The sequence below is a fragment of the Carassius auratus genome, unplaced genomic scaffold (genome assembly GCF_003368295.1).
Source record: "Carassius auratus strain Wakin unplaced genomic scaffold, ASM336829v1 scaf_tig00216162, whole genome shotgun sequence".
NCBI classification, from domain to species: Eukaryota; Metazoa; Chordata; class Actinopteri; order Cypriniformes; family Cyprinidae; genus Carassius; species Carassius auratus.
The window spans coordinates 66,576-84,605 of NW_020528435.1; the positions used below are offsets into that span (position 1 = coordinate 66,576).

General features: G+C 36.1%; 1 pseudogene; it reads right to left on the reverse strand.

Annotated features, from left to right (window-relative positions):
- LOC113097258 (chloride transport protein 6-like) overlaps positions 1-18,030 on the reverse strand; it is a 19,744-nt pseudogene continuing 1,714 nt past the window's right edge.

Consider the following 18,030-nt stretch of genomic DNA (forward strand, 5'->3'; position numbering starts at 1 on the left):
TCACGGTAGGTGGTTTCTATCCTTCTTTGTCACCGTGTTTCCATCGACGCGCTGTAATGTTTGTGTGGTAGACATCCCACTGACTACAGGTAAGTGTCGAAGCCCCATGGTCCTGAACAGATTGAATACCTGGGAGACGCGTGTGTTTGGAGAGACTGTGTATGGACAGGGGTTCATATAAGGAGTCACGTCCTGTAACAAAAAAAAAATCATAAAATTAGGCTAATTATGTCTGAGAGAGACCGCTGAACAAACTGTCATCACTTGCGTGACTCACTTTACAACAAGAGCACTTCAACACTTCCAATTAACACCAATTAACAGCACACATCACAGATGACTGACGTGCAGAGCACTAGTTCATGAGCTGCTGAAGAGGACTGTACCACAATCATGCGTGGATCGAGAAGGGCCAGGTCCAGATCGTGGATGTCAGGGAATCGTGGGTAATCCTTGGTCATCTCTGAATGAGAGAGCCGTGGCTGCGTGGCGCTCTACAGAGACAGAGGTTGTGTTTAATAGTGCGGTGAACAGTATCGAAACAGTCTGATTACCACTAAAGAAACCCTTCTGAAAAAGTACTACACGTTTTACTTATTATTCAAATCATATACTTTAAAAGGCTATAATTGCATACAAATTTTATGCAACATTTTAAGACTCTTACTTGCATTTTATTTGGAATTAAACAACACCTAACAGTTTAAATGTATATTACATGCTTTTTTGACAACTTTTAAGTAGTATCGTACTTAAGTAGTGTATCGTCACGAGCCACAGGGTTCAGTTTAGTTCTGTTTCTGCATCTTTTAAGTATATTTTAAATATAATTTCTACTAAAATAGTCATGTCATGTATTTTAATATATCTGTCATTTAGTAAAAAGTGAATGCATTAAATGTAATATCAATTAGCACTTAATATTTAACATTATAATCAAATACATTACATGTGCTTTTTAGTATTTAGTCAACACATCAAGTGCACTTCTTTAAAGCATGCCAAAAAATTATAAAATAATACTTCAAATTACGGCTGGGCGATATATCTAACGATATGATCATGCATATTTAGTCAGTTATCTGGTTTCGTGATTAGCAGTAAATCGACATCACCTGCTTTCAAATGGAGCGGCATTTAATAGACATGTTCATTACCGAAGGCAAATCTTTATTTTTTATTTTTTACTTTATAGCAAAGTGCACTCTTTAAAAGTATGTTAAGAAACAGTAATGCATGCACACTCTCCAAGTGCACTAAAGTGGCCTTATATTTCAGTAATATTATTATAATCAAAAGTGATGGTCTGACCGCCTTTGAAAAGACTGAAAGAGTAAGATGAAGAAAATAAAGGCAAGAGACAAGGAGAAGAGAGAGGAAGAGACCAAACAAAAGGGAGGAAGAGAGAAGACTCCAGTAGAAGGGGTCTGACGGACACTGACCGACGGGTTTTCAGCGTATCAGCAGGTTGACGAAACAGATGGGAATCATGACTAAAACATAAAATAAAATAAATGTAAAATGTTCTGCGTCTTCTTCTTGCTTTATGGCCGATCGCAGACTTATAAGTACATTACCACCACCTATCTCTCAAATGGACCACTGACAGTATCTACAATCTCAATTAGGTGTGTCAATGGTCCACTTGAGAGATAGGTGGCGGTAATGTACTTATAAGTCTGCGATTGGCCATAAAGCAAGAAGAAGCAGCCTCCTCTCGCACCTGCTGCTTGAGAACAGTTCGGACATTGCGTGAATCAGACGTAAAAAAAAAAAAAAGACGCAAAAAAACAACAACAAAAAAAAACTAATACTGTTCGGTTTTCTTGCACAGACCAATCATTTCATGTCTTAACACATTGATGTATCGTCACAAGCCACAGGGTTTAAATTAGTGTTGTTTGTGCATGATTTTTGTTTGTTTTATTGTATGTTTTAGCCCTGATTCCCATCCACTTACATTATAAGACTGACAGACTGCAACGATTTGAGTTAAACGTCAACTGTTCTACTGAAGAAACAAAGTCACCTACATCTTGGATGCCCTGGGGGTGAGCAGAGAAACATCACATTTACATTTTTGGGTGAACTATCCCTTTAAGTTCAAAGTGTCACTAAATGCTGTTTTTGGTGTAGGAAACCTTGAATACAATTTAATGGACTTCTAGCTATAATCACTATACAAGTACAGAATATGGAGTAAATATTTGTGTGACAATATCCACTACATGCAGAGTACTGTCGTACAACTCTGTCTTGTGTAATGTTCGACTCCGTGTTCTCTTAAGATCTATGCTTTTCAGCAGCAACAGGGTGATGATAATAGTTCTGGAGGTGAAAGGTCAAAGTTCATCGCCTGACCTCCTCTCCAGCATCTTCTGAAGGATGTCCTGCCCTTCCTCCGCCGGCTCCACAGCGCTCTGCTCGTCACACACGTTGCGCAGCTCACTTGACGGGTATGATTTCATGGACTGACATCTCCAGAGTGTGTTCTCGTCAACACGCTGCTTTTCTGAAGGACGGGAAACAAAAAGACATACCATAATGATTGATTTGTTAACATTAATGCATTAGGTATCATTAACTAACAATGAACAATCATATTACAGCATTTATTAATACTACTATTATTACTATTAATACATTAAACATATGAAGAGTAATAGTTATTTGTAAAATTTTACAGTATATTCAATTTTACAAGTTAAAATGACATTTGTTCATGTACTATAAACAAACATCAATTTATATATTATGTAATATATTATAAACTAATGTTAATGAATTAAAACAATGCAAACACTGTACCAACATACAGACACACACACACACACACACACATATATATGTATATATATATATATATATATATATATATATATATATATATAACTCCACTGATGCTCTGTAAAAATGAACTCCATCCACTGGTCCCTTAATGCTGTTTCTCTTTTGGTAATCTGTGCAGGGTTGTCTTGCCCTGGCAACCAAAAACACACTCCTTTTGTGACATTTCGCGACGCTCTCGCTCTGATCAGTGAAGTCTGTTGTGCTCTCAGTGCTCTGCTATATGGGAGCGCGCGCTCTTCCGGCAGAAGTGCGTCAGGACCCATATAAGGAAATTCCGCTCCATCTAACGTCACACAGAGCCATACTCGAAAAAACGTTTTTTTGTTTTTATGTTTGAGCTTATATATCTGTATTATTATAACAGTCTGAGTGATTCTGATTCCTGAACAGTAAACTTTGAAGTGTCAGCATTGTGAACAAATGTTGATTATGTATCTAGTCAGAAAGAATCAAGGACAGAAACCTTTTTATTTTGGGTATGTCATTTCTGTCTCAATGCCAAAAAATGGGGGGGGTGACTGGTAAGGGGTTAAAGGCGTGTCCATGTGGAGATAGTCAACACTGTAAATTTCATCTTGTAGCCGACAAGAAAACCTTTGTTCATTAATAAATATTTAAAATGTCTCCTTTTTCACAATTATTAGGCTATTTCTGCCTGTGCTTTGTGGCAAACTTAATGCATGTGCTTGAGCGTGGAATATATTAAGACTTGATTATGTAAATTTAATATAAACCTCTCATTAGTTGAATATTGACAACTGAACGACTAGAAACTAGAAAAATCTAACATGGGGGCAGACCATGTTTAGACTGTATAATCAACAGGTCCTATGTAAACCTGCTCAGCAAGTTTGAAACACTCATAAGACACTGTCCATATGAAAGACCAATAGATTCACACCTTTATCTCGACCCCCACAAGCCATACAGAACCAACTGAACTGAACTCGGTCTGTTTTCTGGCTGTGAGGAACGGTGTGTTGTCATGTTACTGGGTTGAAACAATAGACTGTATAAAAACATGGACGTAGTGTCCGTGACATCACCCATAGGTTTCCGAAGGGAGTTTTTGACACCAAAAGTGGGCGGAGCGGGCCGTCGCCATCTTGGCACCGCGTCACTCCGGGGTAATCAAAAATAGGCAAAGAGGAAGCTGGTTGCTAAAACCACGCCCACCTAGCGCGCCGGCGATGACATCAGCGGCAATCAACCTGTCACTCAAGTGGCCACGCCCTTAATTATGCAGAACTTTAAGGCTTAATATAATTTAAACGGATGAGTTATAAAAAAATTCACCCCCCTTACAGTTGTCATGAAGGGTAAAATTAACTATATAGGACCAACAATCTTTTTTGCACCAGGCTGTAAACATGTTTATGTATATACACATTTAATTACTGTTTTAATAACAATAGCATGCATAAGATCCATCTCTTTCAATTTTTAATGAGTAGTCTGTAGCCTAAGATTATCCAAAGTTTTGAAATTAACTCACTGTACATTTTATTTTAAGATGTTATCATCATAATGTTATTGTTGTTTTACTTCCTCCTTTTATCTCGTTTTACAATTACAATCATTCACAAATGATTTTAACACGCGACTGAATTGCAGTTAACGCCGTGGCCTTGCGGCGGCGGTAATACCCATTTTGGTTGCCTACCTACTGTTCATCAAGAAATACTGACAGCTAAGCATTTTGATCTTATTTGTAAACAACGACAAGAACTTTTTGTGATGGCTTCAATGTTTATTTAAAGAAATGTTGAGCAAGTTAAAGGCTTTTTGCAGGTTCTAAGCTTTTTGCAGCACCATTGTGTTTCAAAGACAAAACTAAAGCGAATGAGAAAAAATGTATTATTTCAGGTCAATTCTCCATGATAATCTGATCTCTAATTATGGCTCAGTTCCTTAGTTAAAATGTAGACCATTGTATCATAAAAAGGAAGTTTGTTCACTCAGTTAACGAAGTGATATTTTACCAAAGTACATGAGCAGAGTATCAAATCTGATAAAAATTTCTGAGGGAGACATTTAAATATAAAAAAACAAAAACAAAAAAAAAACCTGTCTGTTTGCTCCATCTTGTGGTCAAAACGCTGCAGTTCAAGTCTGGTGTTGTGCTGTACCTTAAATCTGATATTGTTGCTTATGAGGATAGTGCCCTTCATGAACTCCTTCTCATTGTCTCTGTTCTCGGTGACTACGGGGAACGTGATAGACTGTGGTCCTCAGGATGCTGACCAGAGACTGGATACGAGTGTGAGGATACACGTACGTCAGGTTGGGCTCCATGATGTCACTGGCTGTTAATCTGAGAGATGAAGAGGAAAAATCACATAAATAAATAAAAAAAACGAGACAAAGTCACAGCAGACAAAAACTGTGTATATAACAATCCGGTTGAGAAGGAAAAAATGAAGGCATACAGTATTTGGACGCTTAATGAACGAATATCATTGCATTAGAAAACAAAACATCATACTTTTCTTAGAACTTGCATTAGATGACAAATAATGCTATGCAACAAAGACATGAAATTAAGTGTAGCTTAATATTTAAAAACTCCTGGGCAACAAACTGTGGCAAGTGTAATAAAATGGTGTCACTTGTCCATCTCAACCTCTGTTTCCCATTCCAGCAGAGGGACTCCCTTCAGGTGAATATGAATATCATATATTCCCTTATTAAAAAAAATCGCCTGTCCACTTGGCCACCTGACAGACAAACAATGCCAGCAAGTAGTGAATATTTTAAGTAAGTTGTATGTTTAAACTCATTAAATTCTGATTTTACTATATTAGGAAGACGTTCTTAAAGGATGGAGTCTGCTATAATTTAAACAATTTGATTCATTAATCACACAAACCTTCCAGATGATCATTTCCCATGTAAAAAAAAAAAAGAAAAAGAAAAGAAAAAGCAAAATCAGATTTCAGATATAATGTCATATAATGATTTTTGCATTCCTACCATCAGTGTTATCATGATGGGAAGTCCGTATGTGATCTCATTGGTCGATTCAATTAAGATGACTGTCAGGCTGATGGTCATTCTGACCACTCCTCCTAGAAAGGCAGCTGCTCCAATCAAGGCAAAGGTCCCCGAATATATTTGCATGTGAAAGTTGCTGCAATTACACACATTAAAAAAACAGCATTATACCAGTGTGGGATGAGAAATTTGATGCATAAGACATGATAAATGTATGTGTCCTGTTCCAACAGGTGCCCTTGGTAGTTCTTATTAGACTGTAAACTGGAATAAATCTTACATTTTTAGGACGTTGGCCACTAGGCACCCAAGTGAAGCTCCACAGAGAAGAGATGGGACGAACAGACCACTGGGAACAGACACACCATACGACCAACAGCTCAGACAAAAATACAGCACAAAGAACAGCGAGAGCGTGACGGGACAACAAAACCAGACAAAGGAGGCAGAAACAGACAGAAAAAGGTTAGAATAATGGTATGTGCTTCTCAGAAACATCAACACGATTTGTATTTTTACCTCAAATGTATATTTCATTTTTTATTTTATTTGTTTGAGTTGATCTACACTCCCGTTTAAACGTTAGGGCTCAGCGCGATTTTTTTGTGCGTGTTTTATGTAGAAATATCTTATGCTCATCAAGAATGATTTCTAAAGGACCACATGAGACTGAAGACTGGAGAAAAGATGCTGAAAATTCAGCTTTACATCACAGGTGTAACTTATATTTTACAATATATTGACATTGAAAACAGTTATTTTAAATTCCAATATTATTTCACAATATTACATTTTTTTTCTGTATTTTTGATCAAATAAATGCAGCCTTGATGAGCATAAAAAACATTTAAAACCTCACTGATCCCAAACTTTTGAACAGCAGTGTGTTCGAAGTTCAACGAAACTCCACTGTTAAACAATTTAATAAATGCATGATGTTTCCAATCTCATTGTTTAACTGTAATCTCAATATTGACCGCAATAAATAACACGATTATGACTTTTAAGGCTCTAATACAGGTTGAGGTGGAGTAAATTCCACAATTTTCATTTTTTGGGGTAAAGTTTATGGCTTAAAGCTAAATATTCTGAAATGCCAATGAAGAACCTGAACAAAAACTGATTGCAAACACAGTTTATCGCTGCATGTAATTTTATTACCATTCTGGTGGAAGAGCTGGTGGATTGCCACTTCTTGAGGGTTGAAGAACAGGGTTGCCATGTCATTATAAGTGTTGTTATAGCAGAAGAAGCGTCGTACGGTTGAGTTCACCTCCTCGTTTACAGACCCCTACAAAACAAACCATTACTGCACTTACAAACTATCTGATGCATAATGCACACAAAAAGGCACAGCTTTCTCAAACTGGCAAGTTGTAACTTTATAACAATATAACAATATATATATATATATATATATATATATATATATATATATATATATATATATATATATATATATATATATATACACACAAACCCGATTCCAAAAAAGTTGGGACACTGTACAAATTGGGAGTAAAAAAGGAATGGAATGATTTACAGATCTCATAAACTTATATTTCATTCACAATAGACTATAGATAACATATTAAATGTTTAAAGGTCATTCCAAATATTGGCTTATTTTGGATTATTTTGGAGCTACACATTTTTAAAAAAAAGTTGTTACAGGTAGCAATAAGAGGCTGTAAAAGTAAAATGTACATATAAGGAACAGCTGGAGGACCAATTTGTAACATAGTAGGTCAACTGGTAACATGATTGGGTATAGAAAGAGCCTCTCAGAGTGGCAGTGTCTCTCAGAAGTCAAGATGGGCAGAGGATCCCCAATTCCCCCGATGCTGTGGTGAAATATAGTGGCGCAATTTCAGAAAGGAGATTCTCAGAGAAAAATTGCAAAGAGTTTGAAGTTATCATCATCTATAGTGCAGAATATCATCCAAAGATTCAGAGAATCTGGAACTATCTCTGTGCGAAAGGGTCAAGGCCAGAAAACCACACTGGATGCCCGTGATCTTCAGGCCTTTAGACGGCACTGCATCACATACAGGAATGATACTGTAATGGAAATCACAACATGGGCTCAGGAATACTTCCAGAAAACATTGTCGGTGAACACAATCCACCGTGCCATTCACCGTTGCCGGAAGCCATATCTAGACATGATCCAGAAGCGCAGGCGTTTTCTCTGGGCCAAGGTTAATTTAAAATGGACTGTGGCAAAGTGTAAACCTGTTCTGTGGTCAGACGAATCTAAATTTGAAGTTCTTTCTGGAAAACTGGGAGGCCATGTCACCCGGACTAAAGAGCACAAAGACAACCCAAGTAGTTATCAGCGCTCAGTTCAGAAGCCGGCATCTCTGATGGTATGGGGTTGCATGAGTGTGTGTGGCATGGGCAGCTTACACATCTGGAAAGGCACCATCAATGCTGAAAGGTATATCCAAGTTCTAGAACAACATATGCTCCCATCCAGACGTCGTCTCTTTCAGGGAAGACCTTGCATTTTCCAACATGACAATGCCAGAACACACACTGCATCAGTTACAATATCATGTCTGGTCCTGCGACTTATAGATCAGCTGCGACTTATCATAAATAATTTGACATGAACCAAGAGAAATGAACCAAGAGAAAAAAATCACCATCTACAGCCACAAGAGGGTGCTCTATGCTGCTCAATGCAAAGGAAGCTGGTCTGAGACTGACCTGTGTTGATGTGTTGTTATTGGTGGAGCCTAAATCTCGACACTCCCCCAGAGTCACTGAGGCCATGAAGATCACGAGTGTGGTCACCATACACACCAGCAGACTCTCCAGCACCCTGCCAGTCAAACAAACACAGCGTCAAATGCCTTTTATCTGACTGCTGATATTCTCCAGTTGTTTTAAGTAGCTTTATTCAATATTGAATCCATATAACAGAGATCTCTCTTGGGTACCTGGTGTAACTTGCTTTGGGGTGAACATTTCTCAAGCGGTATTTTGCGAGGCGTTTGTTGATGCAGTTGAAAAGAGCGCCGAACTACTGCCACCCCCATTAACACAAAAAATGCCAAATCTACTGCCATCCACAAGTGACATGTCTTATCTCCATCTACACACTGTAGAAAGACAAACAGTTAACACCACACACCTAAATGATTCCCAATTATTACTTAGAAGTCAACACACAATTGCAATCGAATGCCAAGGCTGAAGCTCAAGATAATGTTCATTTATCTCAGTAGCTTTCATTAATTATTATTGCCGTAACATGTATCACATTAATTTAACCTAAACTCTTGCATCAACAATTTTAATTTAAAAGTTGCATTAAATGTGCTGTATGTAGGATTGACACCAAGTGGTTGAACTAGGTTTTGCAATCCAAATTCAAAATATTGGAGAGGAGATTTTTTTTTATTTTTTTTTAACCCTGTCCCTCCTCCTCTAGTCTCAGCCTCAGACGTCACGTCCACAGACCATCGGCTAAACGTCTGACGGATATGGGAGATAAAAGTGGAAACACTTCAGGAGTTTCGAAGTCATCATCGTACTGGTTGAAATATTCAGGACTTCCATTAGATGTGTGTGACGCGTTCTTTAATGACCTGCTTGGAAACAAAGTTGCCGTGGCGCCAAACCCCTTCACGAAAGAAGAAAGCTGTTGAGTTTACAACTGTGACGACAAGCGCTTATCAGGATCAACTAAACGCTGGATATTTCAAAGTATGTACAATATTTCAAGTTTGCAGCACAGAGTCTTTAAAGCGCTTCCAAAAGTTTTACGCACAAGTCTGATATTGCACCGACATTTCTACACCTCAAAATCTGACGCTAAAATGAAACAAACCATGATTGGTTGTTTGACATGCAGTCTACAGGTCTGGCTATGCCAGACTGTTCCTCCTCAGACTTGATGCACACGCAGGTTTCCAGATTGACGACACCAACAGGAACGAATGCACTTGATGATGGATGCAGTGAAATACACTGTGTTTTCCGCCAATTGGCAACCCCAAAATAAAATAAAAATAAAATTGCTGAAATATAATTGGGTAAACTGGCAGTGGGCAGGTTACAGAATCCAAAACAGAAACCGAAATTCTGTACCGAAACACACATTTTCAAAGGAGAATAACTGACTGTAGCATTGCTTTTCAGAAAAACAAGTATGTTAACTTAGCATGTTTCTTAAATATCTGCATTTTATGGTATCTGCGTATTATGGTATCTGTGTATTATGGTTAATATATTATGGTATCTGCGTGTTATGGTTAGTATATTATGGTATCTGCGTATTATGGTTAGTATATTGTGGTATCTGCGTATTATGGTTAGTATATTGTGGTATCTGCGTATTATGGTTAGTATATTATGGTATTTGCGTATTATGGTTAGAATATTACGGTATCTGCATATTATGGTTAATATATTATGGTATCTGCGTATTATGGTATCTGCATATTATGGTATCTGCGTATTATGGTATCTGCGTATTAAGGTATATGCGTATTATGGTTAGTATATTATGGTATCTGCGTGTTATGGTTAGTATATTATGGTATATGCGTATTATGGTATATGCGTATTATGGTATCTGCGTATTATGGTTAGTATATTATGGTATCTGCGTATTATGGTTAGTATATTATGGTACCTGCGTATTATGGTTAGTATATTATGGTACCTGCGTATTATGGTTAGTATATTATGGTATCTGCGTATTATGGTTAGTATATTATGGTATCTGCGTATTATGGTTAGTATATTATGGTATCTGCGTATTATGGTTAGTATATTATGGTATCTGCGTATTATGGTATCTGCGTATTATGGTTAGTATATTATGGTACCTGCGTATTATGGTATCTGCGTATTATGGTATCTGCGTATTATGGTTAGTATATTATGGTACATGCGTATTATGGTTAGTATATTATGGTACCTGCGTATTATGGTTAATATATTATGGTATCTGCGTATTATGGTTAGTATATTATGGTATCTGTGTATTATGGTTAGTATATTATGGTACCTGCGTATTATGGTTAGTATATTATGGTATCTGCGTATTATGGTTAGTATATTATGGTATCTGCGTATTATGGTTAGTATATTATGGTATCTGCGTATTATGGTTAGTATATTATGGTACCTGCGTATTATGGTATCTGCGTATTATGGTATCTGCGTATTATGGTTAGTATATTATGGTACCTGCGTATTATGGTTAGTATATTATGGTACCTGCGTATTATGGTTAGTATATAATGGTACCTGCGTATTATGGTTAATATATTATGGTATCTGCGTATTATGGTTAGTATATTATGGTATCTGCGTATTATGGTTAGTATATTATGGTACCTGCGTATTATGGTTAGTATATTATGGTATCTGCGTATTATGGTTAGTATATTATGGTATCTGCGTATTATGGTACCTGCGTATTATGGTTAGTATATTATGGTATCTGCGTATTATGGTTAGTATATTATGGTATCTGCGTATTATGGTATCTGCGTATTATGGTTAGTATATTATGGTACCTGCGTATTATGGTATCTGCGTATTATGGTTAGTATATTATGGTACCTGCGTATTATGGTTAGTATATTATGGTACCTGCGTATTATGGTTAGTATATTATGGTACCTGCGTATTATGGTTAATATATTATGGTATCTGCGTATTATGGTTAGTATATTATGGTACCTGCGTATTATGGTTAGTATATTGTGGTATCTGCGTATTATGGTTAGTATATTGTGGTATCTGTGTATTATGGTTAGTATATTATGGTATTTGCGTATTATGGTTAGAATATTACGGTATCTGCATATTATGGTTAATATATTATGGTATCTGCGTATTATGGTATCTGCATATTATGGTATCTGCGTATTATGGTATCTGCGTATTAAGGTATATGCGTATTATGGTTAGTATATTATGGTATCTGCGTGTTATGGTTAGTATATTATGGTATATGCGTATTATGGTATATGCGTATTATGGTATCTGCGTATTATGGTTAGTATATTATGGTATCTGCGTATTATGGTTAGTATATTATGGTACCTGCGTATTATGGTTAGTATATTATGGTATCTGCGTATTATGGTTAGTATATTATGGTATCTGCGTATTATGGTATCTGCGTATTATGGTTAGTATATTATGGTATCTGCGTATTATGGTATCTGCGTATTATGGTTAGTATATTATGGTATCTGCGTATTATGGTTAGTATATTATGGTATCTGCGTATTATGGTTAGTATATTATGGTATCTGCGTATTATGGTATCTGCGTATTATGGTTAGTATATTATGGTACCTGCGTATTATGGTATCTGCGTATTATGGTATCTGCGTATTATGGTTAGTATATTATGGTACATGCGTATTATGGTTAGTATATTATGATACCTGCGTATTATGGTTAATATATTATGGTATCTGCGTATTATGGTTAGTATATTATGGTATCTGTGTATTATGGTTAGTATATTATGGTACCTGCGTATTATGGTTAGTATATTATGGTATCTGCGTATTATGGTTAGTATATTATGGTATCTGCGTATTATGGTTAGTATATTATGGTATCTGCGTATTATGGTTAGTATATTATGGTACCTGCGTATTATGGTATCTGCGTATTATGGTATCTGCGTATTATGGTTAGTATATTATGGTACCTGCGTATTATGGTTAGTATATTATGGTACCTGCGTATTATGGTTAGTATATTATGGTATCTGCGTATTATGGTTAGTATATTATGGTACCTGCGTATTATGGTTAGTATATTATGGTATCTGCGTATTATGGTTAATATATTATGGTATCTGCGTATTATGGTTAGTATATTATGGTATCTGCGTATTATGGTTAGTATATTATGGTACCTGCGTATTATGGTTAGTATATTATGGTATCTGCGTATTATGGTTAGTATATTATGGTACCTGCGTATTATGGTATCTGCGTATTATGGTATCTGTGTATTATGGTTAGTATATTATGGTATCTGCGTATTATGGTTAGTATATTATGGTATCTGCGTATTATGGTATCTGCGTATTATGGTTAGTATATTATGGTACCTGCGTATTATGGTATCTGCGTATTATGGTATCTGCGTATTATGGTTAGTATATTATGGTACCTGCGTATTATGGTTAGTATATTATGGTACCTGCGTATTATGGTTAGTATATTATGGTACCTGCGTATTATGCTTAATATATTATGGTATCTGCGTATAATGGTTAGTATATTATGGTACCTGCGTATTATGGTTAGTATATTATGGTACCTGCGTATTATGGTTAGTATATTATGGTATCTGCGTATTATGGTTAATATATTATGGTATCTGCGTATTATGGTTAGTATATTATGGTATCTGTGTATCATGGTTAGTAAATTATGGTACCTGGGTATTATGTTATCTGCGTATTATGGTATCTGCGAATTATGGTTAGCATATTATCGTATCTGCGTATTATGGTTAGTATATTATGGCACCTGCGTATTATGGTTAGTATATTATGGTACCTGCGTATTATGGTTAATATATTATGGTATCTGCGTATTATGGTTAATATATTATGGTATCTGCGTATTATGGTTAGTATATTATGGTATCTGTGTATCATGGTTAGTAAATTATGGTACCTGGGTATTATGTTATCTGCGTATTATGGTATCTGCGAATTATGGTTAGCATATTATCGTATCTGCGTATTATGGTTAGTATATTATGGTATCTGCGTATTATGGTTAGTATATTATGGTATCTGCTTATTATGGTATCTGCGTGTTATGGTATCTGCGTATTATGGTTAGTATATTATGGTATCTGCTTATTATGGTATCTGCGTATTATGGTTAGTATATTATGGTATCTGTGTATCATCGTTAGTATATTATAGTACCTGCGTATTATGGTACCTGCGTATTATATTCTCTGCCTATTATGGTATTTTAATGATTTAGTGGAGTCAAAATCTTACATACAGCACCTTTAAATACAAAAGCAGGCTAAAACAGTGATGATTAAATTCTGTCATTGGTTAACTTTTTTTTTCTTTCCCCTAGTTGACATCAGATTTAAAATAATAACAATAATAATAGCTACAAGAATTTCATTCAATTTGATAAATAAGATTTTTATTATTATTATTTAGAATACCATGAATCGATAATGAATCATTCACAGTGATAAGTAATAAATACATACAAATATTTAAATATTTACATGATGTTATGTGCTGGGGTGTGAATTTCAAAGGTGCTTGATTTAATAAAATGGTGCTTTAAAAAGTCCTTGAATGTGGTGTTCATGAAAGAGTGGGAACCCTGTGAAAGGAGATGACATGACGGGATACTTCTATATGATCACCTAATTTACATATCAACACAATACGGGTGTAATGTACACAGAAGTAACGGTTCGGTACATACATCGGTTTTGGGGTCAATGTTCACTACAAGTTCGGTACAACAGGAAATGTATTTTTTCATTTATTTTGAACAGACAGCAGTGCTACATTGTACTTGATTTGAATGTCAAGATTTCAAGCAAAAACAGAATGGTCTGACTTTAGATCTGTGAAGTTATGCTACATAAGACACCTGTAGAAAACAAAAACAGCAGATGGACTGAATGAAAATGCATATTTATTTTCTGACAGCAGATGGCTGTCTACCTATTATGCCCCTTTTTACAAGACATAAGTCTCTGATGTCCCCAGTGTGTGAATTTGAAGTTTTAGCTCAAAAATTCCCCACAGAGAATTTTGTATAGCTTTTTAATATTGCCATTTTTAGAGTATGAGCCAAAACGTGCTTTTTGTGTGTGTTTGTCCTTCTGGAATGACTGCCTCTGACTGACTGAATACATCAGTACCGCTACACCCCACAACACAACCTGAATGCATGTATTTGGGGCTTTAATGTTGTTTTCTGTAGCTTTTCTTCCTTAAACTCTCCAAAGTTGAGCAGGCCGGGCAGCTGGAATGATCCCCATTTACTGAAGTTGATCCCAGAATGAAAGAAGTTGAGTGTAAAAGTGGCAGACATGGAGCAGAACAACTATAAGAGACAGAGAGAGAAGTATAAACTGAACTTTCTCAACACACACTAAAAATACATCGCCAAAACCCTACATAATATATCCACATACCACTTTCCATGTGAGGGCCTGGTTCCAGAAGGACGACCCCTCCTCCAGACTGAAGAGGGTGCCCCCTATAGGTGCCCCGAAGGCAGCAGCGACTCCAGCCGCTGCACCCGCCGACACAAAATCCCTCTTGTCCCTGAACAGATTAATAAATAGAATAATATACAACAGTTCTCTAAAGATACATTTGATAACGCAAAACTAATTTGTTTAAACATTTGGATTTCCGTTTTTTTTTTTTTTACAAACTGATAAAATATTCTTCTCTGCACTTTTTTTTTCTTCCTATTTTTGTCCATAAAGAAATAGATCACAATACAGAAGTAAAATGGGTTTGAATTAGGGGCGGACGATATGACTACAATCCTATTTCACAGTGCGTCAAATTTTATTTCACTATAACGATATCTCTCTCGATATTGCTATTTTTATTATAGTTATTAAAAATAAGAAAAAACTCCAAACACAGTAGACAATCTGAATGTCACTAATATTTAACATTTATTTTGTGCAATGTAATGAATGATTTAGTGGCTGCTGTGATGTAGTGCTCACCTCTCACTGCGGAAATAGGGAAAGTGAAAGCGGATCTTCTTGAAAGTGATGCTCTGAAACTTATCGGAGAAACAATCATGCATTCATTAGACCTCGAGTATGACTGTGACCAGAGAGATGATGCATGAATGAATCACCTGGTAACATTCAGAACACATAATCATTAACCATCAGAAGATCAGTACTTTGTTTATTACTCAGTGTTTAATACATGAGCATGTGGAGGAGTACCTGAGGAAGCCCTGCTCCTAATATCGCTCCACTGTGAATCACTGGTCCCTCTTTACCCACAAACAGTCCTGAGACAAAGACAACACTGAATCAGCATATAACTACTTCTAAAAGGCATTTCTCTGTCATCTGGCTGCATGTAATTCATGACATGTTACCAGAATAAAGCCATCTTACACACATTTCTTATAAACCTGAATCTAAATCAGCACAGAGCCAGAATGTTTTCTAATCTGTTTCTGTGCTGATACAGACGGTTTCCCTCGTCTTTACCTCCAGCGACAGCGAACAGGACTCCGGTGACCTTACATATGAAGGTCCGCAGCCGCACGATTCCGGGAATCTTTACTCGGTTCAGGTAACTTTTGATTTCTGGGATACCAGACCCAGCCGCAACAGGCTATTACACAGGACAAACAGATGGATTATATACACTCTCCCAACACAAAAACATTATTATTAATAAATATTAGATTAAATGCTAAATATATATTATATGAATACTGTTTTAATATTCTTATCACATTAGATGCAGTATATACATACACATACATATACACTTGACAGTTAAAAGCCTGGTACAATTAAGATTAAAAAAGAAAAATTCTTCAGTCTCGTATGCTCACCAAGGTTGCAATTTAATTTATTCCTACGGTGGCAAAGTTGATTTTTCAGCAGGAGACTTCTTGAAACAAAAACAAAAAATTACTTAATTATTTAATTAAAAAAATCTTAATTATTCCACACTTAAGTCAGTCCTTCTTGATGCAAATTATGTCTCTTCTTGTAATGATATTCAATATAAAGCTGAATTTAAGTTTATTGCCACATCAGCTTCACAGGCTATTAAAAGACGATTACAAAAAAGTAGTGCACATAAATTTCTATAAAATACACTTTGCATTTACTTTCAGCAATAGAAACAAATCTAGCAGTCTAATAAATCTGGCAGTCAGTGCTACAATGATTGTTGGTTCTCTGATGGTTTGCTTTGATCCTATTTTGAAAGTCACCTAAAGGTCCAGTTTTTCGTGCTTTTTTGAAGCTTTGGTTGTGTTTCCAGTGTGCAATATAACATGTGTTCATGTTTCGTGTGTAAAAAAACATCATTTTTTTAATGTTTTGATTCAATATTTAAGGTGGACTTATTAATTAGGTGCAAGAGTAGTAGTGATGGTTAAAATAATAGATTAATGCTGAAATAGTAAATTTAGCCTTGTTCCTAGATGGACAGAGAGTGGAAAGTAATAGATCAAATGAGGAGATGGAGATAGAGGAAGAAAAAGAGGGAAATGTAGAGGCACAAGTGAAAGAAAGAGAGCAGGGAAAGGCAAACCAGGAGACAGAGGCTGGTGAGAAAGAGGAAAATGTAGAGTGTTTTCTGTAGTTTTTACTATGACATCTGTTCTTAATTATTCTGTAGAACAGAGAAGAAAAAGCCATCAGGTAGGGACAATTTAAGACATTTCAGTTTCTAATCCCAGAGCTATTATTATTTTAAACTTAAAATTGTATTCTCTATTGTTTCTTTTTCAAAACTGCATCAAAGCATTTGCAAAATATATTGCTTTATTGATATTTTGAGCAGCGCCATTTAAAGCCTTGTTCCATGCGCCCCTTTTATACTTTGAGCACCTGCCCCTCCAAAGGTCTCTGCAAGGCCCTGTTCAGAGGGACTGTCAGCCACGTTAAAAAAGTTAACCGCTTAAGTCATTTGTGGATTAATGCGTATTAGTGACATGAACCATTTAAAGCGCCAACCCTTTAAAGTTTGAGCATATTGTTTGCAAACTGCAATTGATTAATTAAAAACAAAGTAGTTGATATGCTGTGTTGTTTTTGTTGTTTAGTAGCAGTAATATGCAGTTATTAGCCGTGTCCACTGTATTTTTTGTTGGTTTTCATGAGACCCCCCTTGAAATGACCAGGACCCCCCATTGCCCCCCCAATCAAAATTGTCTGGAGCCGCCACTGCTCTGAGCACATTTCTGACATTTCAAATGATCACATCATGAGTAATGCCTGATTTGTCAACAATATTAGCATTTATTTACAATGATAAAGAACACAATGAAAATTTAAATCAGGTTAATAATCATAACATAAAGAAATACAGGGTGTGTCACATAACCTGACGACAATGATTTGGTGATATATTGTCCAAAACTGCTGCACTGGCCAAAAATGACCAACAATCTCGTCTAGACACTGAGAAGACTA